This window comes from Catharus ustulatus, chromosome 17 (genome assembly GCF_009819885.2).
Source record: "Catharus ustulatus isolate bCatUst1 chromosome 17, bCatUst1.pri.v2, whole genome shotgun sequence".
NCBI classification, from domain to species: Eukaryota; Metazoa; Chordata; class Aves; order Passeriformes; family Turdidae; genus Catharus; species Catharus ustulatus.
In genome coordinates this window covers 9,765,460-9,791,436 of record NC_046237.1, presented here as the reverse complement: position 1 = coordinate 9,791,436, position 25,977 = coordinate 9,765,460, and the positions used below count along the sequence as shown (strand labels likewise).

Here is a 25,977-nt window from a genome sequence, read left to right as displayed (position 1 = left end):
ATTAATGAGGAATGGGCTTTTAAATGAGGATGGCAAGTATGCAAGCACTATAATTTTTGCTGTACAACAGCAGGCTTGTTAGGTAGGCTGAGGCCTCCGCAATCATTTATCCATGTGAAGCATGCATTTGAGAGAGTTCAAGTAGCACTAGGAGTGAGAAAAAGGCAGTCTTATTTGCTTCCCCTCCCCAAGCTGATTTCAAGGAGCTACTGCACTCTCATCTCCCGTCAGCCAAATGAATATTCAAAAGGCTTTTGCCAAGCCAACGCCAGTCAATCAGGGAAACAATGCTGCAGGGAAAAACACACTGGGCTGAGAGACCTGTGTGAGACAGGCACCTTGTCCCTCACCACTGCTCTGCTTTAGCATCCAAACCTTTAGTGTGGTGCACTGTGCTCCTGCCAGGTCTGCTGCTCTGCCTGCTCCATCCCCACCCCACGGCTACAGCAGAGCTGCTGGATGGGGGATGAGCATCCTGAGTGGAGAAAGATCCCAGGACCGCGGTCCAGCAACACAGCCCTCCTGAGGGAGCTGGTGATAGCTCTTCCCTCTCTTCTGCTACAGGCTGGGTCCACAAATGTCTTCTGCATGGGATGGGCAGGTTCCTGGTGAGGCCCCACTCCCTGCTCAGCAGTAGCAGTTGGTAGGAATTGGGTCTTTCTGCTCTGTGCACTGTACATGGACAAGCCAAGATGGACAACTCTGGCCTTGCAGATGTTGGGAGGAAGGAGCCAAGGGGATCTGCAGCAGTTGACAGTATGTCATGCCTAATACTCAAGCTTTTCCAGGCCTCAGAGGATCCCTGAATAGAAAGAAACCACCCACCACTGGAACACAGCCACTTTTGTGGCTGGAAGGGGCAGATGTTCAACCCCATACAACAATGCAACACAACAGTTGAGGCTGTAAGTGAAGAATGCTGCATCCACTTAAAACTGAAGAGGGAAATTAGGGACACCATCTAAATCTAGAACTACCAATTGGTCCTGATGCTTAAACTTTACATACCTACTCTGCAAGAGTGGCACAGGATTTTCTTCCATTGCCTTAAATAGGCAATATCCTGGACTAAAGCACTGAACCACAAAGACTTCAAAGCATATGGTCAGACTGGCAAGTGCTCAGCTCCTTCGGCTGGAACACCAGTTCCCAAATAAGTTCAGTTCCTTTTTAGCACCTACATAAGTGACAGACTTCCAGAAGTCCCAAGTGGACTACACAGGACAGGCCCTGCTGGCACAGAGAAGGGCAGAGCATAAGAGAGCTCAGTATCTCTGACAGCCAAACTTTGCTGAGATGAGCCTGGGGAGAAGCTGAGTTTCAGAAATCCTGCTCACCACAGCCAGCATTAAATCCTTCACCACTCAATTGCCAAGAAGAGCTTGGCATGGAGAAAAACATCATCCCTACCACCACACCTCATTCACTGACCCCCAAGAGTTCCCATGGGACAACCTTCTCCTCTTCTCTGAAATACCATGTCTTTTCACATTGATAGCAAGAGAAAAATGGATTTGGGGTTTGATTTGAGATCTCTCTGGGCAAAATCTGAGCATCTGGACCACGCACCTGCCAGCCAGATGCAATCCTGGTCATTTGCTCCCTGGTTAGAAACTGCATTTGTTCAAAACCATTTGTCAAGACACTCTGGACAGAACTCTGAGACACAGAACAAAGTTCAAGGGTTATTTGTGATATGAACTGTGCAAGTCAGGACTCTCCTCCTCCTCCAGCTGTTTTGTGACACTTGGAATGGATTGGCCTTACTGGAGAGTCAATTACTGTTGAAAACTCACCATCCTCTAGATCAGCTGTGAGCTGAAAGCATCCCAATTATTTACTGCTGCAAGCTAAAGGAATTTCCTCACTCTCAGAAGACAGACATTTAAAATTAGTTTCAAGTTCAGTTATGATAAACAAATCGCATTCCCCTCCTTTCCCTCTCTTGTTTTGCTTTGGGCTTTTTTTGTTTGGGTTTTTTGAGGGGGGGTGGATTGGTTGATTGGGGTTTTTTTTTGGGTTTTTTTGTTAATTTTTTAAATCATGCCTGCTAGCTAGTCCAACCAGCCTTTTCCTTAGCTGCTCTTTGCAACTCCTCATTTAAAAACTCATTCACAAAGATGCAGGGGAACTACAGACATCTTCTGAGAAAACAGCAAAGTCAGATCCCTGATTTCAGAGCTTTGCTTTTGACACTTGATTCCCTGAGAACCTCATTAAAAAGAAACAAACCACCATGTGTTTAGGTTTTTTCCCCACTTCCTATGAAGAGCAAAGGGAACTGGGATGGGGGCTCAGGACTTCAGCTCTCTGCTGACAACCAAGATGAGCCCACTCCACCTACCCTGCCCAAAAGGTGGGGATGCAAACAGCTCCCAGCAGAATGATGAGGCAGACAAAAGGTATTTTAAATTGGTATGACAGTGCAACTAAAGGGTTTGGGGTTTTAGGCTGAGTTCTGCAAGCCTGAATTCATATTGATGTACTTTGTACCTTGTGGATCACAGGGCTCTGAAGGAGATTCTTTTAAAAAAATTCAGGCATGCTGGGAGAATTGCCTCCTTGCCATGTTTTAGTGAGTCTGCCTATGAACTGCCAGCAATTACTAAGCTTCCACTCTGTATTCAAAGCTCTATACAATGGAGTTTATTATTTTTAAGCCTTTCAGACATCAATGCAGCAAACTTAACAGAGCTATTTGGAAGATTAAGACACAAACACCACCATATTATTCAATTTAGCTCCAACACTGAACACTTATTTCTGTAAAGAATCACAGCTAATACATTGCCAACTGCCAGCAGAGACAAACACTTAAAGCTTTAAGTCACACTGCAGCATGGTCTTATAAAACAAATTTAAGATATAAGAAGGAGGAAATAACTATCATTATGCAAGTACAGTCCAATTACCACCAACTGATAGTAAACCTATCTTCAGGTCTTGGCTACAGGCTTCAAAAATCCATCCCTAGAAATGACAGCCCAAGGAAATCCTCACTTTTTGTGCATGCAGCCAGGTGTGAACCTGTCAGTGCATCTCCAATAGCTGTATTAGATGACTTCTCTAAGTATTTTATATGTCCATACAAGTGCAAAGAGACTTTGTTACCACCTCACCACCCCAGTTCATCCCACTGGGGTGAGTTCACTAACAGCTACTCTATTTGCCAAATCAGACCTGCAGACAGGTGACAAAGGGGAGTGCTAAGAATAAACAAAAAGGATTTGTGCCTGTTTTTTATCATTACAGTGCTCACAGGAGAGCTGACTCTGCATTTTGCCCTCCCAAAACCATCCCACCCTTCACAAACAATTGCACAAACTTAGGTTAGACTGGGTACAGGAGTAGCAGAGGAGAACAACATCCTTCATGGGAATGAGGAATGAAATGAAATAAGAGTAAATTTTTAAAAAATCAGTTTGCCATATGAAGACTGTAATTTCCTTAGAGATGACTTAACCTGAAGCCTTTGGAGAAAATCCATCTGTTGCAAATTTAAAATTTCCCAGCCCTTCAAATGAACATGGAAAAGTTCTCAGTGCAAAGTGTCCCATAAATAACAGAAATATTTCTGGTTTACACCAAAGGAATTGCGTTATAACTTCAGCAAGACAGAAATCAAGAATCCATCCAGGCTTTTCAGAAAAAAATGAAGAGTGGTCTCATTACACCAGTCTAAAACATTCATTATCCTCATTAGGGTAAAGGGCACAGCAACATGATTAATTCTGTCTCACAGCACTAAGAAAACAGCAGGATAAAGCAAACTGCAGGAGTCAGTAAGGTAAAAACGTCCATGCTGTGTCAGCAGGCAGCCTGCAAACACAGGAACGGGGATGACCCACTGGTAAGGCCATGATGGAGCATTTCATTTCTAGGCCAGCAGCCAAATCACAGCCAGGTTAGGAGAACATGGTCCTCCAGGCACCTCTTCTTTGGGCTAGGAGTGAACACAATTGGCAGCATCTTAGTGATACTGCACCAAAATGACAGCGTGTCACACTGGGTAAGGCTCAGGACAGCGGGAACTCCCTCCATGCACAAGCCCATAATCAGCCACCAGCACAGGACTGAGGGAATAGGTGCTTCCCACACCAGGGCAGCTGGGGACAGCACTCACACTCTGCAGGACTCATCCCTGATCCCATCAGGAGCAGACTGGGCAGCTCTTTAGAGAAACCCCATGAGAGCCCCTTGTGATAATTCCATGAGCCATCACACTGAGCTGCTTCCCAAAGGGCCAGGCAGGCAGAGCAGCGAGCAGCAGGGCTCTTTCAGAGAGCTCTCCATGGATCACTGCTGGAACACTGCACACACCTTCCAGGGACAGCTGGGGAGATGCTTGGCAGCACCGTGCAGAGCACTGGAGAGCTGCACTGCCACCACTCTGGGCTTCTTCTGGACCATGTGTTTTCACATCAGCAACCACAGGGGCAACACAAAATTCATGGCCAGCTGCTCCTATGCCTACCCTTCATCCTCCCCACCCTTCTAAAATAAGGCACAAGTCTCATCATCACCTGCAAGTGCTGGTGAGCACTGAGAAGCTGCTGGTGCAGGAGACACCCTCACTGTATAAATGACTCAAGTTGCTATCATGGGCAAGGTCCCACGGATGGCAGTTCCCTGTCTGTGGGATATTCAGGTTACAGTCACTTGCCATCCCCCAGAGTACATCAGTGTTCTGAAACCATTCATCAGGGTTCAGCTTCATTAGGAAATTACTGCCAGCCTCCTCCTTGTTGTCTGGCATCTTCCCCACATCCCTCCCTTCCTCGGTCAGTAATTTCCATGGTATTTTAGAATTTCCCAGGAGATATGTGCAAAGCCTCTCTCCAGAGCTCCAAGATCCTCCAACAGACAGCCCTGAAGACTTTCAGAAGTCACACATCCATGTGATCTTACACACACACCAGTCTGGAGCTCACCCTCCCCCCCACACAAAGTGACTTGAACAACTAAAAGTCTCACAACTTGGGAAAAAATCCACAGCCTTAAATGTCTGTTGGCCCAGCAGGAAGATCACACAAACCATGAAAGGCAAAAACAAGAGAGTTAGACAGCAGAAGTGCTTAATGATACCACATCCTGTACATTGAGAATTCAATTTCTTCCCTTTCGCTAGTGTCAGGAGTGCTGCTCAAGACAGTTTTATTCCTAGTTACAGGGAGAGTCTGAGGGAACAGCCAGACCTGCAGCTGGAGATTTGCAATCCCTGCTCTAGAAGGAGCCCCAGCCTGTTGCTGGCCCTGGAGGCCAGAGGCTGCCAGCTGTCCAGCCTTGCAGTATCCCACCCAGCAGCACAGTCAGTAACTCAGGATACCTTGAAGAAGAAGGGGGTTGAGATTTTGGCTTGTGGGAAGAGGAGGATGGAGATTAAAGCAAAGCTTCTGTCCAAAATGGATGGACTTTTCCAGCTGCTGGGCCATGCCTCTGGCACAGGTGATAGAAATTTCATACAATATATTCACAGCAAAAATGAGTGGCCACAATTCACACTGCTGGTTCTCAACAGCCTGCACAAGCCACTGGACCAGCTGTGTGAGCAGAGGGAAATAGAGATAACAGTATTCTTAATATTTCTGGACAGTCAGATACTCCCCAAGAGCATTTTCCCACCCACAGCCACCACGAGGCCTGATTTTCTGCCACATCCTAAAGAACATTTCCATCCAACCACAGCATCCCACACCAGCTGGAGCTCACTCATGGGCACAGCGTGGGGGTCTCAGGCTCTCCCAGATCCACTCCTGGGTATGGCAAAGGGAAGAGGAGCTGCAGCCCCCAGGACAAAGGAGGTTCAGCATCAACCCTCAACTCTGCTGTACCAGAAACAGAGACAGCCAGAGGCAGCTCCCCTTGCACAGCCCTCATGTGAGGGCTTCCCATAGCTTATCCCATGGGAATGGCAGGGAGCCTTCACAGCACCACACAGCAGACAGACAGCCCCTTTTCCTCCCAGATGTCTGCCATTCCAACCACAAGGTTTCAGCACATTTCAGGCACACTGGAAAGCTTCTCCTGGCATTTTGAGAGTGGTAAAAGGGGTGGTCAGTGCTGTTACCCCACACTGGGAGGGAGCACACAGGGAAGAAGCAGGGAGAGATGAAATGATCTGCCTGAGGTCTGTCTGTCTGCACACTGCCATGGGGAGCAGGACCATGTGCCATCATCTTTATCCCCAAAGCCATCACCTCTCCTTAGCATTCACCCAGGTTCAAAGCAGAAAGGCAGCACAGGAGCACCAGAAACCTGCTCTGCCCAAACTGGCCATCAATTTAAAGCTCAACAGCTGAGAGCAGTGCTAAGGAACACTTCACAGCTCAAGGAGAGCTGTAAAATAAAAATAACCACCTTGCTAGTGCAGTTATGCCAGGAGCCCCAGGACCTAATAGAACATTCTCTGGGTGCCTGTAAAACCCTTTAAATGGATCATCCTGTTCTGGTTTCCCCAGGAAAACAGAAGAGAGGCCCATGAGATGGTCATGCTTCCTAGTCCATCCAGGATCTTCACACAGCAGCTATGGAAAAGGGTAGAGACACCTTCCCACTGACACAGCTCCTGGCTGCAAGGGAAATGCTGTCACCAGTGTGTTACAGAAAGGGAAATGAGGCACAAAGCAATTTTAAATAACTCGCCCAAGGTCACAGGAAGCTTATAGCAAAGTCAGTAATTGAACTCAGGACTTGTTAGTCCCCAGTCTTGTTCTTTATCAGAAATCACCCTTTAATGGGTCACCTTTAGTCAGATACTCTCCTATTTTGCACTGCCACTGAATTATACTGACAGAGGGAATTATTATGAGTTTCCCTTACAGACCAACATGCTTAAAGAGCTGTTTTGGAAATAAAATAAAACTTGCAGCATGCTCAGTGTGCTGGAACAGACAACTCCTCAGCACTGCTGAACCACCACAGTGATTACTAAGCTCCAGATCAAGCTGGGAAATAAGAAGCTGTTTTACCTCCCAGTGAATCACTTTGTTTTGAAGAGTGGCCTGAAGTCCACAGTTTGAAGGGTGGTGAGTAAGAACTCACTATTTCACCTTGGATCTGCATCTTCTTTCACAAATACCTCCGATGACACAGAATATTGCAGCCTTAGCTCTGAGCCAAAGCCTCTCCCTTTGCAGCAGGCCTCTCCTTGAACCTGACTGCCACCAGTTTGTGTTGGTACAAAACAATAAAATGGACTTTATCCAGACTTTGACAGGCCACAGGCACAGTTCTTCCCCTTCATAAAGAAAACCTGTTTGAGCACAGCCCAGTCCATTCCCAGAGACTGGACTGGAGCCTTCCCCAGCCTCAGGGCACCCCTGCCAGACAGGGCTGGTTGGAGGCATCTCCAGAACATCCAGCCTGGCTGCTCCTGGGAGTCTGCTGCTGGAGCCCAGTGCCTTCCTGGGCACTGCTCACCCCTCCAGAGGAACAGCAGAGCCCCTGCAGCACCACTGCACATCCCAAACCCAGCCCTGCAGAGAGGAACAGCAAACCCAAACCCTCCTGATACACAGATGTGGTTTGTAGCACAACACACAATCAAACCACATCTGTGGATATCTGCAGTGCTCAGATCCTTTTCAGCTGATGACAAATAGCGGAAGTGTTGGGCAATAGGTTTGGAAAGGGACACACAGGATGGAATTTGCCTTTCACAAAGTGCAATGTGAGGGACAGGAGTCAAAACTGTTAGTGTGGGGCTAGCCAAAAAGTTTATGCAGCATTTAGGCATCCAGTGGCCTCATCTTTCTGAGTGCAAGCAATTTAATTTGTCACACTGATATTGTATACATGTCCTGAGCAAATAGGTCAGTGAAAAGAGTAGGAAGGAAGGAATGAAGGAAGAGGATACAAGGGCATCTGGAAAACTCCATCTGTTCTGCAGGTTGGGAATCTTTACAGTTACACATACTGATTGGGGAGATAGGAAAAGGGGAGGTAAGAGAGGTTTCACAGCTCCATGCTCAGGGCTGCAGCCCCTGCTGGGGACTGAGGGGCACTGGTCAGTGCCACCCCCAGCATCACCTTCCCAGGGAGCAGCAGCACTGCCAGCTTAACAGAAAGAGAGAAAAGGAAAAAAGAGACAGAGTTTCACCTCTTCTAAGACTGTTACAGAAAGAAACCCCACGTGCTACCAAGTTACACGCATAAAGGACAATCCTGTTTTGCAAAGCCTTTGTTCGGGGAATTCTTTGCTTTCAGCTCTGCTGCAGATTTGCAGGTGAACAAAACCCTTGTGAAAAATTTACCTCTCAGGGTGAGGAAATGAAATCTCTTTTCCCCATCTGTTCTTCACTGGCAGAACAGAGGCTCCAGGTGGAAGGGCTGTAGGAGTGGGATAACCCTGCCCCAGCCCTTTCTGCTTTAAGGCTACTCACCAGAATCCTGGCTGTCAGTCCACACCCCAAACCCCAGCGAGGAGCATGTCCAGGGCTGCAGCTTCACACAGGGCACCCACTTCTGTGAGAGCACCTCATGTTTTCCCCACCACAGGTCTTTCCCAGCACTGTCAGATCAGGGTGAACCCCTCAGTCCTCTGCAAGAACCAGCTCAGCAGAAACACCTCCAGAGGGTTATTAGCAACAAGACCAAACTAGCAGCTGTGGGCCTGCAGATCCTTGGGCCCTAAACACAGGGCTGAAGAGGCGTGACATCAACTATGTAAAAAATTTGCTTGCTTTGAAATCCTACTCCTGCTTATTTATGTTACAGGAGCACCCAGAGGCCTCAGCCAAGCCCTACAAGAGCTGGGACTGGAGAAGTGCATTTCCACATGTAATGGCCATAGAATCACAGAATGGTTTACACTGGAAAGGACCTTAAAGATCATTCTAGTCCAGCTCTGCTGCCATGGGCAGGGACACCAACCCTACACCAGGCTGCACAAAGCCCCACATCTACAGAGAGCTCCTGCCCATGGCCAGCCACAAGCAGCTCAGGGTTTCATTAGAAATAACTCTCAGCCAGGTGGGAGGTGAGGAGGTGCTGTGGTAGGGCACAGGAGAGAGCCAGCACAAGGGCTGGGAAGCAATCCAGCAGCCAGGCATCGTGGACAGGAGTGTCCCTGGAGCTTCTCTAGCTGAGCTCTGCCTGCAGCAGCCAAAACAGCCTGGTGAAAATGCAGCACAGAGCTCTGCAACCCCACAAGGATGCAGAGAAGGCTGTTAACCTAAACAGACAGGTCTGAGATTGATTTGCAGGAAGGATGAAATCAAGAGGCAAAAATAACATTTCCAACACACCAGTGACATACCAAGCCCTTAATCCAAGGCACTATTTACAGGCCAAGAGCATTCCTTGCTGCTCTTACCTTCAGCTGCAAGGTCTGGGTCAGCAGCTGCTTGGAGGAGCCTGTTTGAAGGTAACAGACAGCCCAGGAAACAGCCAAGCCTAGAAACTGGGATTTTCAGGAGAAGATGAAAAATTAAAGGGACAACTGAGCACAACTCATTAGAGTGCTTCACGATTCAAGCGCTGAACGTGGAAAACTCAAAACATTTCCTCCCCGAATGCATTAAATGCCCATTTTGCTATTTCAAAGTCTTCTAATTTCTCCAGCAGCCAGATATTCACTTCCCAGATGCACTGCCAGGAATAGGGTCTTGTAAATAAAGTTTTATAAAAAAAGGAAGGTTAACACACAACATATTTTTCCCATTACTTCAATACATCCTGCAAGCTCTGCAAGCTTGGTAAAGAAAGAGTCTATTTAAAAATCTAGGGTGGGGAAGAATTAGCTCACCAAAACCATAAACAGATTTGCTTTGCACTTTCAGGCCAAGAGAAAAACAAGACAGGCCATGCACGTATTGATGCACACAATGGCACAATCGTTTTAAAAACAAATGAATTGGGAGGGAGAGGACACCACAGGAGGGTGGAGGAAAAGGAGGAGCAGAGAGAAAGGGGCCAACTTCTGCAGCAAAGATTCTCCATTTGGTTCTTAAAGCTCCCTCAGAAGATAGTGAAAAGCCTCTGTGGGCCAGCTCAGGATGATGAGCTTGCAGGGAGGATGGCACAGTGCTACAAGGCCACAATCCATCTCTGGGTGCTGGCCCTTCAGTAATGAGCAAAGTCTTTTTCTGCAGATAGAACACAAAGAAATCCTTATTTACCCAGACACCTTCCACATGAACCATCCACATTCAATATTGCTGTCTTTCTGTGGCAGATACCAAGGGATATAAAATTTAATGCCCTTCTCCCTACTTTCCTTCCTAAGGGATCAACCCTGTTTACAAAGGCAGAGCAAAGCTACAAAAGCTTCACCCTCTTCTTCCTGCAAAATTCTCTGTTTACAATAGCCAACAGGGAGCCACAATGCTCACTGCATTTGCACAATAAGTGCCACAAGGTATTGAGGACCCACCTAGATGCAATTAATGGAGGGAATTCAAGGAGGACAGCTCTCAGGGGGCTGAGGGTGCACGTGGATCCCAGCACATCACATGCTTCAGCAGGGTGCCTTGGTTTATTCCTACCAGTTTAACAGGCTGCAGAACTGGAAGTGTGTCAGGAAAGCTGCAGCAAACAGCATCAGTCCAGTCACTGTACTCCCAACGCTGATTATTTAATAAAGTCTAGAAACAAGCAGTCTCTAGATGAAGCACAGGCTGGGTAGAAACCACTCTAGGGTTTGAAAATCCCCATTTCCACAGGGACACTGTCATTTATCACACAGCTATGAATTGGGTGAACAAATTCCTCACCAGTCTGCTCACTAATGTTCAACCATGGAGCTTACTTTTTGTACAAATAAAATGGCTTGGCTCTGCTATGAGACCAAATTTCTTCTTCAAAAGCCTGGAACAGTGTAATGGAAAACTGGAGTGCTATTTCCAAGCACACTTCTTCCATCCACAGAAGCCAAAGAGAAAAAGCATCGCTCTCCTGACCCCTCATCCACACCATGGGACAGATGGGTATTTATTAAGTTGTATGGAAATAAAGTAAATCAGCGACTAGCACACAGATAGGGGAGCCAGCCAGGAGAAAAGTACAAACACACAGGCTGTCTGAACTCTGTTTAGTTCAAGAAGTGATATCCAAAAGCAAAGAAAATAAAAATTGCCCCTACTCAGGGACACCTGAAGTTAAGCCAAGCTTGATCTGACCCCAAAGCAGCCCCTGTTCTCAAGGCAATGGAGCCAATCCCTGCATGATCACCTCCTTCATCCATCAGATGCCATACACTGGAATACAGCACATTTCCCTGTCCAGGCTGCACAGGACACAAAGGTCCACCCCACAGACAGTGCCCGAGGTGACAGCAGTGTCCTACCTGCACCAGGGACCACGTCCTGAGCCTGTCGTTCTCCTGCCCCTCCTCTGTGCTCACCCACATCTTTAAAGTGCCTGCAGTTGCCTCAGCAGCACCAGGATTCAGGGCTGGAAGAGAAGACATCACACCAAAAATTACTGCTGCACCCCTGAAGGAGAAGGCAGCCCTTGGTTAGCAAAGGCTAAAAGCAAAAAATAGAACACTGATCAGTTTGAGGTGTCCAGCCTGCTGTGCTCCCACAGTAGATCCTCACTGAAAAACCCCAAACACCCATCTTTGGGGTTTTTCCCCACCCCCTCACTTAGCAAAGACATTATTTATGAGAAGTTAACCAAGTTTGCTGAATTAATCCCCAAGCTCTCAACCCAGTGAAAGCAATCCCCCAGCAGCAGTGTGCTGCAGTGACACCGCTGCCCAGCTCCCTGTGGACTTGGTCCATTACAGGGCTGGAAACCTCAACTGGTCAGAACATATTTAGAGCAGCAACCACAGCACCCTGAGTGCCACTGCCACAGCAGCAGCTAAATATAACACACAGCTCGGCTCGTAGCTGTGGCCTTCTTTTCTCCCTTTCATTTCCCCCCACTGCCACCCAATCCCTGTTCTCTCACTGCTGGAGAAGCAGCAGAGCCAGCTCCACATATTTCCAAATTTCTAAACTTTATTGTCTAAAGAGATAACCAGCCAAGTGGATTTCTGGGATTAAGTTCAGACCAGGGGAGAAAACAGCATATTGAATAACAAAGAGTCACCCTGGAAAAAGGTGAGCCAGAGCTTGTAACAAGGATGAAACCCAGGAAAATTAGGCTGTGATTGCCCAAGCAAAGGAAAATTTGTTTGTTGCTCCTGCCTGAGCAGTGACAGGTCCTCCTCTCCCAGCAGCATGTCCCATGCCCAATGGCAGGAGGGCTGGAACTATGTGATCTTTAAGGTCCCTTCCAACCCAAACCATTCTTTCTATGATTCTGTGAAGTGCCCCTGTGCTTCAGCCAGCTCCAGTCCCTGAAGTTCCCTGCCAGAGCCTCACTGCTCTGCTTCTCAGGTTGGATCCTGCTGACCACATGCTTTGCACACAACTGTTGAGTTTTCTTGGATTAAGTAAGTGGCACAGAGAGATTTTCACCAAATACCTGGCACAAATGCACTACAACTCAGGAAAGGGCTCCCCAAACCCATCCAACATACTGCAGACAAGAAATTTCCACTCTGGCTGTAATTTCACAGACCAAACTCAGCAGGATTTAAAAGAAAAAAGAATAACAATAAAAAAAGAAGACAAAGAAGTTGGACAAGGGTAGAAGGACACAGAGGTTTCCTCTAAGCACTCAGGTGTCCCAACTCTCCCTGCTGCAGAGCCATGCTTGGAGAAAGTTTTCCCAGACCTGCAGTGCTGGCTGCTCTATGTTATTTGTTCTAATTAGTTGCTGCATTTTATTCTTCCAGTTTAATTCACAGGAAAAGCAAAGCAAGCCCAGAACTGAGGGGGAAAAAATCAGGAGGCCTTAGTCTGGCAAATCACAAGACTTGAGAGAACAAGAAAAAATGCTTTAAATGCCTGCTAGATGCCACAGCTTTTTCTTTTTTCTTCGCTTTTCTTTTTTTCCTCCCCTAAAATGAAGGGAAGGCTTACCCCTAACCAATTAGGTTTCAGCACACTTGGAAAGATCCCAGCACTGAATGCCGAGACCTTGACATAACAGGTGACAAACTTTGCTCTGCCAGAAAAAATTTAACATATTATAAGAAACAAATACTAGACTGCTGATGGAGTGGGTTTTTATTCCAGCAATTTGTGTAAATGTCCTACATTGACCTGCACAACCCCAGCACCTCCCAAACAGAGTGATAACAGCATGGCCCCACTGCTTATCTGCCATTCCTCCTCCTGTAACAGTGCTGCTCCTCTCTCTCTGCCATGGTACATTTAATATCCTTCACACACTCCTCTAGGGATTCAGAATATGCCTAAGTCTTTAGCAAACAAGATTTTGCATTCCTTAGAGTGCCTAAATTAAAGGGTGACCTCGATCACAGCAGTCAGAACAGCTTCACAATTCTAGAAATTAAAGGTGGCTTAAACAGAAACTGAAGCTGGAGGCAGAGATAAATCTGAGTCTCCCAAAACCTTGTTCTGAAATATGGAGTAAAGCCCCTGCAAATTTGGCACCATGAGCCATGATTACCCTGGCAGCTCCTCCTTGAATTCCCTGGAATTGCTGCTTCAAGAAGAATAACACAGAGAGAGCTGGGGCGAGGGGGCAGGGACTGGGCTTTCCTCAGAGCAGAGCATGCACACAGCTCAGCTGCTTATCACTGAAACTGGAACAGCAACAAGGACAACCAAGGCATGCTTTTTTCCCTAATTTCTTTCAGATATTAAAATCCCAGCATCCAACAGCCAAGATACACCGAGGTCCTTCTGTCTCAGTTATTTGGAGTGCCTGCCAGAACCACAGCCATCATTCCCATCCCATGCTGTCCTTACAGCTCCCCAAGGCTTGACTGAGCAGTTCAAAATCTACGAACAGTTCCAGAATGGAGAATATCTTCCTCAAATAGCAAATTCAACACATATAGTGAGCCATCTTACTACACCTGGAGGTTTAACACTGCAATATCTGAATCAGCTGGACCAGTGGGCTCACGAAAAGGGAAACTCCAGCCCCCAGAAGCACCCCTGTGTGAGATCCACTGAAGGACTGAGCATTTCAAAATCAAAAATAGAGATTATTCTGTTTTCCTTTTACCTGACAACCCTACCTCAGGTTTTTTTTTTTTTTTTGGACAGCTGTTAGCTCTCTTTCGGGATCTTAGCAGATCTTCTTGCTCTCTTTTGGGATTTTTATTTTTTTTAACGTGGCTGAAAAAGGGAACTAGGCTGTCCCAGAATAAAGCCTCCTTGCAGAGCAAAGCCTTGTTCAACCTGAGACTCACACAAGCAGACAAAGCAGCCCCAAACCTACCTCTATTCTGACAGAGGTTGGGCTGAGGAAGAACAAAACGATACAGAAAAAGACAAAAACCATTCCCATGCCCACCAGTCTGCAAGGGGGATGCTTTGAGGGATGCTTCACCTTTTATTGCTGCTCTCTGAATTAGGAAATAGCTGAGCCATGAAGGCACTTTGCAAGACCCCAGCTTTGGCAGAGATGGGCACCTTCCACCTTTCTGAGGTGTCCACATGGACCTGGAGGAAACTTCTCAGACATGTGAGACCTCCTGACACTGCCCGGCAGAGACTGTCTGACCCTGCAGCCTTTGCTGCTTGTGGAACACTGATTTTAAAAATCTACCATTCCCAAGGTACAATTAAAGGGCTGACATGACCATTCAGGATCTCTTAAGTGGCTGTTTGTATTTCTCCAGTATTTACAGAGCCAGGAACTCAAACCTCACTGATATTTCTTTAAAGAGAAATAGCTGTACTGAAGGCAACATCATTCACTGCCCTCTCTGTCTCTTCCAACTCAAGTGAACCAGCATCCTGGAAAAGCTTCACCACTGAGAGAGACAAGTTGTACATTTTAATGTCCATAACATTCAGTTTCAGAACCAAAGAGCATAAAATATTTCTAGGCAACATCTGCTTTTGTAGGGAGGCATGCAAACTTACATTAGTTTAGTCACTTCAATCTTTTTAAGTGCCTGAAAATTTTAAACCATGGAACATAATTTCTCATCTCTTGCTTATTTTAGACCAAAACCAACCCACTCCAGCCTCACCTCTCCAGGCCAGGAGGGAGGGGAACACAGGACAGTTGTGAGACAACTCCCACTGCAGGGGAATAAACTGCATCTTCCTCATACAACAATGACCATCAAGAAATATCAGAAAGTATTTCCAAGCTGTTTTAACCTCCAACAACTGATGCACCACGAGTTCTTCAGCCCATCAAATCCTGTTGTTACTTTCAGGGAAAGTACTGCCCTAATTTTGCCCAATATTTAATCTGAACTTTTTTCCTTACAATTTTACGATTGTGACCTCTTGTTCTTCCCACTGTGTACACAGAGATCTACCACCCCTTCCCTTTTAGGCACCTGAAGATATATTTCCTGCCTTGCTCTTCTCCCATCTAGAGCCAAACATCTCAGGTTTGTTCAGACCAGGAATTTCTAGACTTCCAGTCAATCTCCTTACAACTCTCTGATCTCCTCCAGCCAAACTCTTCTCTCTATTGCCAGAACCAGACAAGGACACTTTCCCTCATCCTTCTGCACTATCCTCCTCCTGCTGATGAAGTTCATTTTCAACTGAGTTTTATACCCAACCAAGAATTTACAAGCAGGTCATGATCCAATCCATGTCTACTGGAATATTTTTTTCCCATTGCAAAGAGAAGGAATTATGGGATATTCCCATGATGCTTAAAATTCCTACTGCAGAGTTTAAAAAATTTCAAATCCTACTCAGGTTGTGTTTAACAACCAAATAGGTGTATACAACATGGAGCATTAAAATTCAGCAAATGATAGCCAGCTTCTCATCCAAGAAAAGGAAACAACACTTCCACTCCTCTCATTTTCATCTCACTGCCCAAAGGATGCTCTGAGAACCACAGAGGACACAAAGACAAATTTAGATATTATTTGAGAGCAGTAATCATCACTTTGTCCCATGTTTTATTCAAGGCTCTGATCATCCATGTGATTATCCAGCTCAAGAAAGCAGAAGAGCACTGGTTTCCCTTTCATCCAAAAATCCCAGGCCTACAGCAGGATGTGGGAAGCTGCAGCTCCATTCCTGCACTGCCTGGAGGTTTTGGCATCTTTAGCTTCAGCTCCTGCTGTGAGCTGGGATATTCTGGGATGGGGAACTCTGTCAGTCCCCTGGGATCTGCTTTCCACACCAAATACCATATTTAAACTGTCAATACTTTCAATAACATGGCTGAACAGTTCCTCTGCCCTTATCTCCACCCTCTCCCAGCTGCAGTTACTGGTGCCAGTCACACACAGTTTTGTGGGAGCAAAGAGACAACAAAAGCAAAAATAAGTTTTTTCCAACAAAAAATCCCTTTGACAGGCAGCCCTGCCATTAACTCGGGGATAAAAAAAGCCTGGGAGCCAGCAGTGACAATGCTATTATAATACAAATTATTAATACAAGGGACCTCATTGCTCTCAGCTTCCACATGCAGCTTGCCAAAAGACAAAGGTTCCTATTTTTGGGGCGTGCACAGACCTTGAAAATGCCACGGTTAGCAAAGAAAAAACCACACTGACAGTCTTTACACTGTCCATAATAGCTAAGGTGACTTGTCATTTAAACTGTCAGCTTGAAATTTAATCATTTTAAAAAATGAATATAATATTATGTATTACAGGCTGCAACCACTGCCAAATTCCTCTGACAGTTTTTACAGGATTATAATCACATTCTTCTTTTAATGTTTCATTCTCTTGCTCCTGTGCCAGAGAGATGGGGAGGAGAGTAAATGGCTACTCAAGAACAATGTATGATGATCCAAACCAAAACTGGAAATGGAGCACAGTGCCGTGTTCCCCCTCCTTGGAGGCGGGATGCTCAGAACACTTTCAGACACTAGTGTGATTTGAAAGCAAATTTTCCCATGAAAGATCCCTTTATTAAAGGAAAAGCACTGATAATTTGAGGCAAACATGTGGGAGGACAAGCTTTATGTTTCTGCCATTAGAAATACCAGGCTCTTGCAGAGACCAGACACAGCAGTGGCCACAAAGGGACCATCAGTGGGACAAGACAAGAGCTGAGCACACCAGAGCCCATCCCAGAGGCTGCACGTCCTCCATCACTACTGAATCCACGGCTCAGAAACCCTCCTGCCTTTTCTTCTCCTTAAATGCTGCTATTGAGATGGACCAGATGAACAGACCCATCTCCTGAGTTTGCTCTCCACACCACAAACAGGGCCAGCCTGAGCAGATGCCAGCTGGGTCCCAGTCCCAGCTCCTGCAGGGACCTGGCTGGGGCTCAGCCTGGGGACAGCTACACAAAACAAGGATTCTGGCATTTCTTAGCTGAACCTAAATTTTTTTTTTTTTTTGCTCCCCCCAAAAAATGCCTGGAGCATAACAGTACTTGTTTGTACAAAGAGGACAGACAAAACTGTCTAGAAATGGAAGCAAAACCTGATTCACCCAAATTAATGGGCAAATCTTACAACATGAACACATGAAAAATGTTGGGTTTTTTCTTTACTGCCTGCAAAGTCTTTTTTTTTCCTTTCTTTTTTTTTTTTTAGGACAGTGTTCCCTTACAAAAGCATTCTTCTGAAAGCACTTCTCCCGTGAAGCTCCCCTCCAACAGCTACTGTTACAAATCTATGATAAAAGATGTATTCAGCAGGGTTTGGCACACAAATAGCACCCAAACGGGCACTGCCAAAGCCTTGCAATTTTATTGTGAGCTCCAAAATACTTGGAGAGAGAAAAAATGCCCTTGCAGGGAGCATCAGCATAAGAGAAGCTTCATCTCCTGTGGTCATGAGGACCTCAGATTGATCAGGATGGGGGAAAAAAAAGACAGGTGTCTAGACACAATTCTGGAGAAAATCTCTCAAGTAGGAGGACAAAGTGATCCAGATTTTCAAGGACTGATGGCCAAGCAGAAGGAACCTTTAATGAATTATCACTTGACTTGATCCATCCTCAGGATTTTGCAGTGTCCCACTGGTGACTGCTTTTTGGGGGGAACTTCCCAGACCTCTCCAAGGGTTTCTGGACCAACAGAAAGCTGTCCAAAGTTATCCCTTATAGCATCAGATCAGCCATGTCACAAACCTCCAATTCAGGCTTGCAAGAGAAATATAAATTGAAATAAAACCCCACAGTGACTCAGCAGTGTCCATCCAAACCTGGGGGACACACAGAGCTCCTGATGGGGGACAAGCCTTGGTGGCACAGAGCAGTGGCTCTGCTGCTGCTGTGGAATTCACAGAATTCACAGAATAACCAGGTTGCAAGAGACCTTCAAGATGACAGAGTCCAACCCATGCCCTAACACCTCACCTGGACCATGGCACCGAGTGCCCTGCAAGTGTGGCTGAGCCCAGACACGGGTGTGTGACACCTTCAGATGCAAACACACCCAACCCAAACACAGTTCCTCTGTCCTGCTGCTCCTCCCTCTGTGCCAAAAGAACCCACAGCCAAACCAGACCCAGCATCCACGACGGGGGAAAAGAAACATCTCAGCAATTAACAGACTTCAGCTGGAATCTCCCAGGAGACAGTATTTAAATGAAGGAGGGAAGAAACAAATAAACAGAGGAGAAAAGAACCAACCTAGCAGTGTCTGCCATGCCAACTTCCAAAGCCAAAAGTCAAGCCCAGGACCCCATGGCACTGTTCCCAGTCTGGGATACTGGGAAACAATCAGGCTAATGCATCTCCCTACCACCCTCTGCCCAAGAATTCCCATTTTCCAGCTTTTCTCCACAGCCACAAAGCTCTGGAGGTTTTGTTTCCCTTTAAGAAGCCGAGATTTTCACTGAAGTCTCTGGTTCTGAGCGCTGGGCTGTAATCCAAGAGCCCCAAGAGGCAGACATCAGGAGGCAGCAATGGGCTGCAGGCACTGGCCACCAGCCGAAGCCTTTTCCAACCAGCTCAGCTGGGGTCTGCCTTTGGGAATCCACACTGCTGCATTCAGGAAGTAGTTCCCAAAATGCAGAGTTTAACCCCAAAACTGCATCGTGAAGCAGCAAACACAACTCTCTAACACACCATAAATACATCACTCTGCACCACACTCACCAAGTCCAGCTCTAAATCTGGTTCACACATAAGACACAGAAAATGGAAATGTTCTTTCCTGATTTCAGGATCCAGAGAACTTACAAAGTCACTAAGTTATAATTAGAGGTTTATTATAAAAGGTGTTTGGGATGCCTGTCAGCACTAAAGGACACTGAATTTAAGGTACCCTTAACATACACAGTGGCAGTGGGCCATTTTTTGAGATTTCATTAAACAAAAAAAGCCAACTTGTTTACTCACCTCAAATGACTTTTCTCAGTCTCCGCTTTGTTTTTTTTTCAGTCTCTGACTTGATTAATGCCATTTTAAAAGGGCAAAAAGCAAAAAGTGTCAGTAAGGTGGTTTAAAACATACATTTTATCCATAGTTCGTAACACGATTGCTAAATCTTGTTTTTCACAAAAAAAAAAAATTGGGTGAAGAATGGGCATGCATATTCACTCACTGGTTATTGTAGGGTTGTTGACATTAACTTTAAAAAAAAAATCAAGTGTGAAGGGGAAATGAAACAATGTGGTATTTCTTTGAGAGGGTCTCCAACATTAGGAAAACATGCAGAGAAAATCCCACAGTGATCCACTTGCAGACCAGACGTTCCCAGAGAACACCAAGCTTAAATTGATAAAATAACAAATTCTGTTTCAAATCACTTCGGCTGGCCTGGCCTTTTCAAACAGTTTCTAAAATAATATATGACAATAATACCATACAGCAGCACGTCCTGAGGCTTTGGGGGAGAGAAGACCCGAGGGGCACACACCAGAGATGCTCTGTGGGAGCTGATCTCCCTCCTGGCTGTCACAGCACAGGTGGCTCTGGGCAGGTGTCATTCCCCACACTGAAAACAGGCAGCACATGGAATCATCAGCTCCATGCCAGAGTGAGAATTTTGCATTAATTAAAGGTGGCTCCATCACACACTCCAGGATTTCTCACCACTTCAGCACAGCATGGACCCACCTCTTGTATGCCTAGAATTTCAGCAGATCATCCCTGCACTTATAAGTGAAAGATTTTAAGCTGACAAGCATCAAGCTCTATCACAACTTCACAAATATTCCTAAAATTGAGTTCAAACTGGAATGAAAAAGCATCTCTAAAGTGATGCTCTTGTCCAACAGCTGGTAGCAGCATCACCTGTGCTTTGGAAAACAAGCCCTGAGGGTGAGGTGGCATGGCCATGAGGGGAAAAACATCATTAGGAGATAAAATCATCTCTGCTAATCCTGACTGTGAATTCAGGTGCATAATTAGAGCAGTTGCCAGGTACAGCTCTGCAGAGGTGACCTTTCCTGGTGCTGTCTGGATGTGACACCGTGGAGGAATCAAGGCTGAGAGAGGATTTCTGCATCCTCAAAACACCACCCACCTTTGGGGCAAAACCAGGAAAAAAATGCAGGGGAAGAAGGCAGAGCAGAGCAGGGCTGCAGATCCCTGTGCCAAGAGGTTTTCAGCTCCTGGATCTCTGAAATCCCCCCTTCCCAAACACCAATTTCCATCTCTCCCTTCAAAGCACAAGAATAAAATATTTGGGAGCTGGATGGATGCACAGTAAACGTATTTTACTACTAATGGTCTCCACTGGACTTGTTTTTGCATCTTGCAGCAAAGCACGACTGCAAGGGAATGTTTTCCTCTTCTGGTAGACTATTCACTGTTAGACACATACATAAAATTATGGATATTTGACTTCCAATTCTATTTCTCTTCCCAAAAAAGCAGGTGAAATTGAGCTAGTTGGTTGCAAAATTAGCAATACTTTCTTGCTAATTCAGTTCCAAGAACCTCCCTCAGCTCTTTTTTCTAATCACATGCAGAACAGCTACACTGCACATACCATTTTTCGCTACATTGAGCTTGACGAAAATTTAAGACTTCCTCCCCACCCCATCTTCTTTTTAATGGGAGATGTGATTATTGAAATTAATTCGGAAAACAGTCAGCATTCACCAATCAGCTCAGCAGTCTGGGTTTTCTTCATCTGCTGGTTACATGCTAATTATTGTACTGGTGAGACTATTTCCCATTCACATTTGGAATTTACAACACAGTAGGGAATTGATTAAATTAGAAGAAAAATACAAAAAAAAATAGAGAAAGAAATCAATGACATTTTACATTCAACATGTTTTTTTGTTGTTTTTTATTCCCATTTTGTTCCCAGCCTCATGGTTACAACGCCCTGACAAACTCAGCCCCAGCAGAGCAGATGCACAAGGCAGCGTTTCCCAGCATTAATGACTGGAGCAGAAATTAAATCCACAGAGCAGGTATTTTGGGAAGGCAATGCAACCCTCCCATGTTCATCAACACCTCTGTTGTTCCCCCATCCTCCACTGCCTCACACCAACCACTGCCTTTTCCACTTGGCTGACGTTTGTAATTAAGAAGAAAAATCTCTCCACATGTGGGAAAGGAGCCCCCACTGCCAAGGCTCCAGCAATGCTGAAATGCCCACACAGAGGCAGGAATGATGTCCCCTGCCCCATGAGCAGCTCTGGTGGATTGGGGTGGCTTCATCCTCACACCAGGAGAGCCCAAGGGACAGAGCAGCACCAGCCCACAGCACCCAGCAGCAAGGAGCAGCCTGTCCTGCCATCAGACCTTCCTTGTGGAAACCCTTTTTTCAGAGATACTCAGCAGGGAGATCCCCAATTTCACTACTGCATCTCAAATACCATTTACTGTCTCATTTCACCTGGACAGGCACAACAATATTGTCAACAGCAGAGCTTTGAGCACACAAGGGATGCAGTGTTTGCCTTGCAGCGCTGTTTATTTGTGGTTACCCCTCAAAGCAAGGGCTCCTCTCACTCCCACCCTCTCTGTTCCACCCATCCCCTTGAAAACTACAATCAAAAAACCAAACAAAATCAACCAAAACCAAACCAAACAAAAAAACAATCAAAACCTATCCCAGGTGCCAGAGAATATCAAAGTAGGAGCACAAAGGCTTTAAAAATTCCTTTAAACACCCCAATCTCCTGCTTGCCACAAACTGCTCAGCACCCACAAGCTGCTCTGAGGCTGATGCTGAAGGCAATGAGAAAACAAATGTCCTGCAACACTAAAGGGAAACACACAAGTGAAACACACAGCAGACAGTAAGATTGAAAAAAATACATCTAAAGAACTGACAAAGAGAAAGATGCCAGGAAAATCAGGAGAGCACAGAGGAGCAAAAGGAGCTTGGAAAAGTGTTAGGAGCAGGTGGACACACAGTGACTGTTCACAGGACAGGGGTTTTGTAAAATTAACCCCCACTACACAAGCTCAAAAGATACCTCCCCCACAGCACCTTCATTTCTAGTGCTCTAATAAGCATTACTGTGTTCCCAGGGCCAAATTTCCAACCTCCAGAAATTATGCTGGCACATGGCAGAGCAGGCACAGCTCAGCACAGGCTGGGAGAGCAGGACAGCACCACACCACCGAGGCAGACAGAACAACAGAGGGAAAACAACTGAAAACAAAGGACCTGCAAACCTGCAGCAGTTGGTACACCATCCTCAGACTGTGTTTCCTGCCTGTAAAGAACATGGAGATGCCAGACACTGGAGCAGGGAGAGCTGGCTGCCATTTAAAACATCTGCTGCACTTCCCAGAGCGTGCAGGGCTGGGGGAGCACAGCCCAACAGGTGGCTCATGGTCTAAATAAAATATTCACATCATTTGCTTGGTCACAGCCCAGACCATAGCCTGCCTACCCTGTGCCAGCACAGCTGAGGGGGTCTGTGCTTGGATTTTTGGGTTTAAGTCAGCTCTGCCTCCATAAAACAGAGACACTCCCCTTCTCTTAAATGTTTTCTGACGTGGAAATGACTCCTAGCAAAGGAAGAAAGAGCAGGATACATTTCAGAAGGGGAGCCTGCTTTTACATCCTGTTTAACAAATCAAAGCACAACACAACACACAGCAGGCTCGCACAACCTCCGGCAGGGTGTCAGGGTGATCTGTCTCCAAGGGCCACCCCACACCCAGGAAACAATGGAAGAGCCAATTAACCTTTAATGCAAAGGAAAACATCTGTCTTAGCAGGGCTGTGAAAAATGGCACCACATCCAACCCTTCAAGGTTTCCAAAGCTCAGGGTGCTGGTTGAGAGGTGACCACCTCTGCAAGGCTGACCAGAGCCTGCAGGCTGTAAGGGAAAGCCCAGTGCTTTCTATCATTGGAAGCTGGAATGATCCTCGTGCTTCTCATGCTCCAAGGAAGGACTTGGAGCCACCAGGAGGGTCTCCAGCCACTGCAGCCTGCCCTGAGTACAAGCACAAGGAGCCAGGAGTACATTTGGATTCTTCACACAGAGACACAAGATTTCAGTTCATTAAATATGCTACACATCAAAAAGCACCCAAGACAACCCCATCTCAAACATCCTCTCACACAAAGTATACTCCAAGTACTCCAGGGCACTCCAACACAGACCCTTGCTACTCCTGCACTGAGGACATCTGGAGATGAAGAGCTGTAAGATCAAGTATCCAGGACTTCAAGCCTCATTTTGGTCCTCTTAACTAAACTCTTTATTTTTACCATTTTATGAGCAGACCAGAAGTTTCAATCTCTCTTTAAAGACAGATACCAACTGATCCCTGATTATGTGGGGAAGACAGGAGCTCCACCAGACAGCAGGGCACAAGCTTTTGGCAGTAACTGCACTCTCCATCTGTGGGATAAGCCAAGCATTGGACTTACTTTCTAAAAGGACACCAGCACTGCCACAGCTGAGGCTTTAAGACAGGAAAGCAAGACACCAGTATGGCCATTTTGTTGAACTTTGCTGTTTTGTTTTTAAATTCATTGCTGCAGCTGGCCCACCACTGACCTGAAACTCTTTTGGAGAGCAAAAAATATCCCCACAGCTGAGAAGCACCTGGATGTAAAGAAAACACCTTCCAATTTACAGCACTGCCAATTGTAGAGCACAAGTCCACAAGAAGATGCACAGACTTCCAGATAGAGAGAGGGATAGGACTGATTGCATACAATTATTAATGTGTGTCCCTACACCACTGGAAAAAAAAACATGAATGTGCTTAGGAAGAAACAAAGCAGCAAAAAATAAAATGACTACCCATTCAAGTATTTGTGCAACACTGGCATGACACCTTAGAAAAATAAATATTTGCTTGACCTATTTCCAAACAAGAAGTTTTTTTAGGTCCCATGAAAACCTCTTTATTTACTGAGGCATGAGAGCAGAGCATTTGCAAGCATCCTGCACACCAAGCCATGTTCCAAGAGCAACTAACTCCCTTCTTATCCTTCCCAGAGGAGCAAACTGATGCCTTTACACCACAGGACAAAACCAGCCTGAAAACAACATCAAGACACTTCTTCAGGAGAAGAAGAGTTAAACAACACCAATACAAATAGCAAAGAGCCTCCTTGCCCCTCTGGAAGCCCCTCTCAACTGATCCATCTGCCTGTTGCTCTGTGAATTTTTGAATTTTTGTGTGCTTACTCTTTAAACCTGTGCCACCCAGGCTCTTTACTGAGGAGCCAGGTGCCAGAGCTCATTCCTCACCCTATTTCTGACATGACTCTCAAGCATCTCTGTATTAAAAGAAATAACAAACAAACAAACAGAAAAACAAAAAACCAAAACAAAACCAAAAGCTGTTCCCCTTCCCCCCAAGCAGCCCAGCAGCAAAGCAGGCAGGGAAGCCCCATCACCCAGACTGAATTTTCTGAGCATTACTGGGCAGGAGTGTTTGGGTGGAGCTATAATGGAAACTTTTGCAACCTCTACACCATGTTATTTTATTTCATTTTTTTTCCCCCCAAACAAGCACTAAAACACATGAGGGACCTGGCTGGAACAGCAAGGGCAGCACTCACTTGCAGCAGGAAGAACCTTACAGATGCCATGAGTGCAACTGGACACACAGTTTAGAAGGCTCAGTCTCAGATTTTTCTCTTTCTAATTTTAAAAAAAGCAGGAATAAGGAGGGAAGAATACACAGATAAAAGGGAGTCCAGTTAAATGTCCCCTTATTGTGCCTGTAGAACAAGGAGAGGGCACCCTCACAGTGTCCCCCTGAACGGGGAGAGGAAAGAGAAACCACAAAGCCTTTGAAGCTCATGAGCGTGTCCTCCACGTGGAGATGAGCCACGGCTGCCATAGCTGTGACTGCTCTGGTGACAAGCCAGCCCTGGGCTCTGCTCCTGTGCCATGTGTCATCACCAGCTCCTGAGCTCCACCACAGCCTGCCCCAACCAGGCCCTCACAGTCACTTCATACAAGCTCACTCCATTTGCATTTTAAGCATTGTTATTTAGAACATTTGTCAAGAGGAAAAAAAGAGAGAAAAAACAAACAAAGGAGGGGAGAAGTACAAGACTTTTTCCTTCATAATTAGAAGCATCACCCCGTTTCTTCTTAACAAAGCAGAAGAGCCATCACAGCTGCCAGAGGGAGAGAGGCTGCTGACCTTCACCACAAAGACCATCAGGCACAGCAAGCAGGATCTTCTCCAAAACAACCTCCACAGCAGGACTAGACTCATTCCACCTGGAGCAGGTGTTTAAGTCACTAACATAATCCTCCTGATCTCCTATATAGTTAATGCAAAGAGATAGATAAAAATAGATATAAAAAAGATAATAGTTAATGCAAAAAGAAATCACTCTGCTCATCCTAAGGGTGATTTGTCCCACGCAGAATGATTCTGTGTCTGCATGGAGCCCTTAGGATGAGCAGGGTGGGGGGAACCTGGACCTGGCTCTGGGCTCCTGCTCTCCCAACAAAATCCCTCTATTTCCAGGGTGACCCCAGCCCCCTGCAAGAATGAGGGCAACAATAATTTACATTAGCTGTGAGCAAACCAAGGACCTCTCCACGGAATGAACCTCCCTCGTGCATTTTACATGCAAATCAGGTGGAAAACACAGAAAGGAATAATAACATCAGGCAAGGGGAAGCAAAGGACCCATTGCAGCCAAGTGGGCAGC

General features: G+C 46.0%; 1 protein-coding gene across 4 annotated transcripts in view; it reads right to left on the bottom strand.

Annotated features, from left to right (window-relative positions):
- Window positions 1–25,977, bottom strand: part of ZHX3 (zinc fingers and homeoboxes 3) — a 46,729-nt gene that overhangs the window by 18,037 nt on the left and 2,715 nt on the right. For 3 of the 4 annotated variants that reach the window (XM_033074800.1, XM_033074805.1, XM_033074801.1), the window contains exon 2: window positions 11,285–11,391. The exons of the other annotated variant lie outside the window; for it this stretch is intronic. The gene's annotated coding sequence lies outside the window, so the exon portion shown is untranslated. The remainder of the gene's footprint in view (window positions 1–11,284; window positions 11,392–25,977) is intronic. 4 annotated transcript variants of the gene reach the window in all.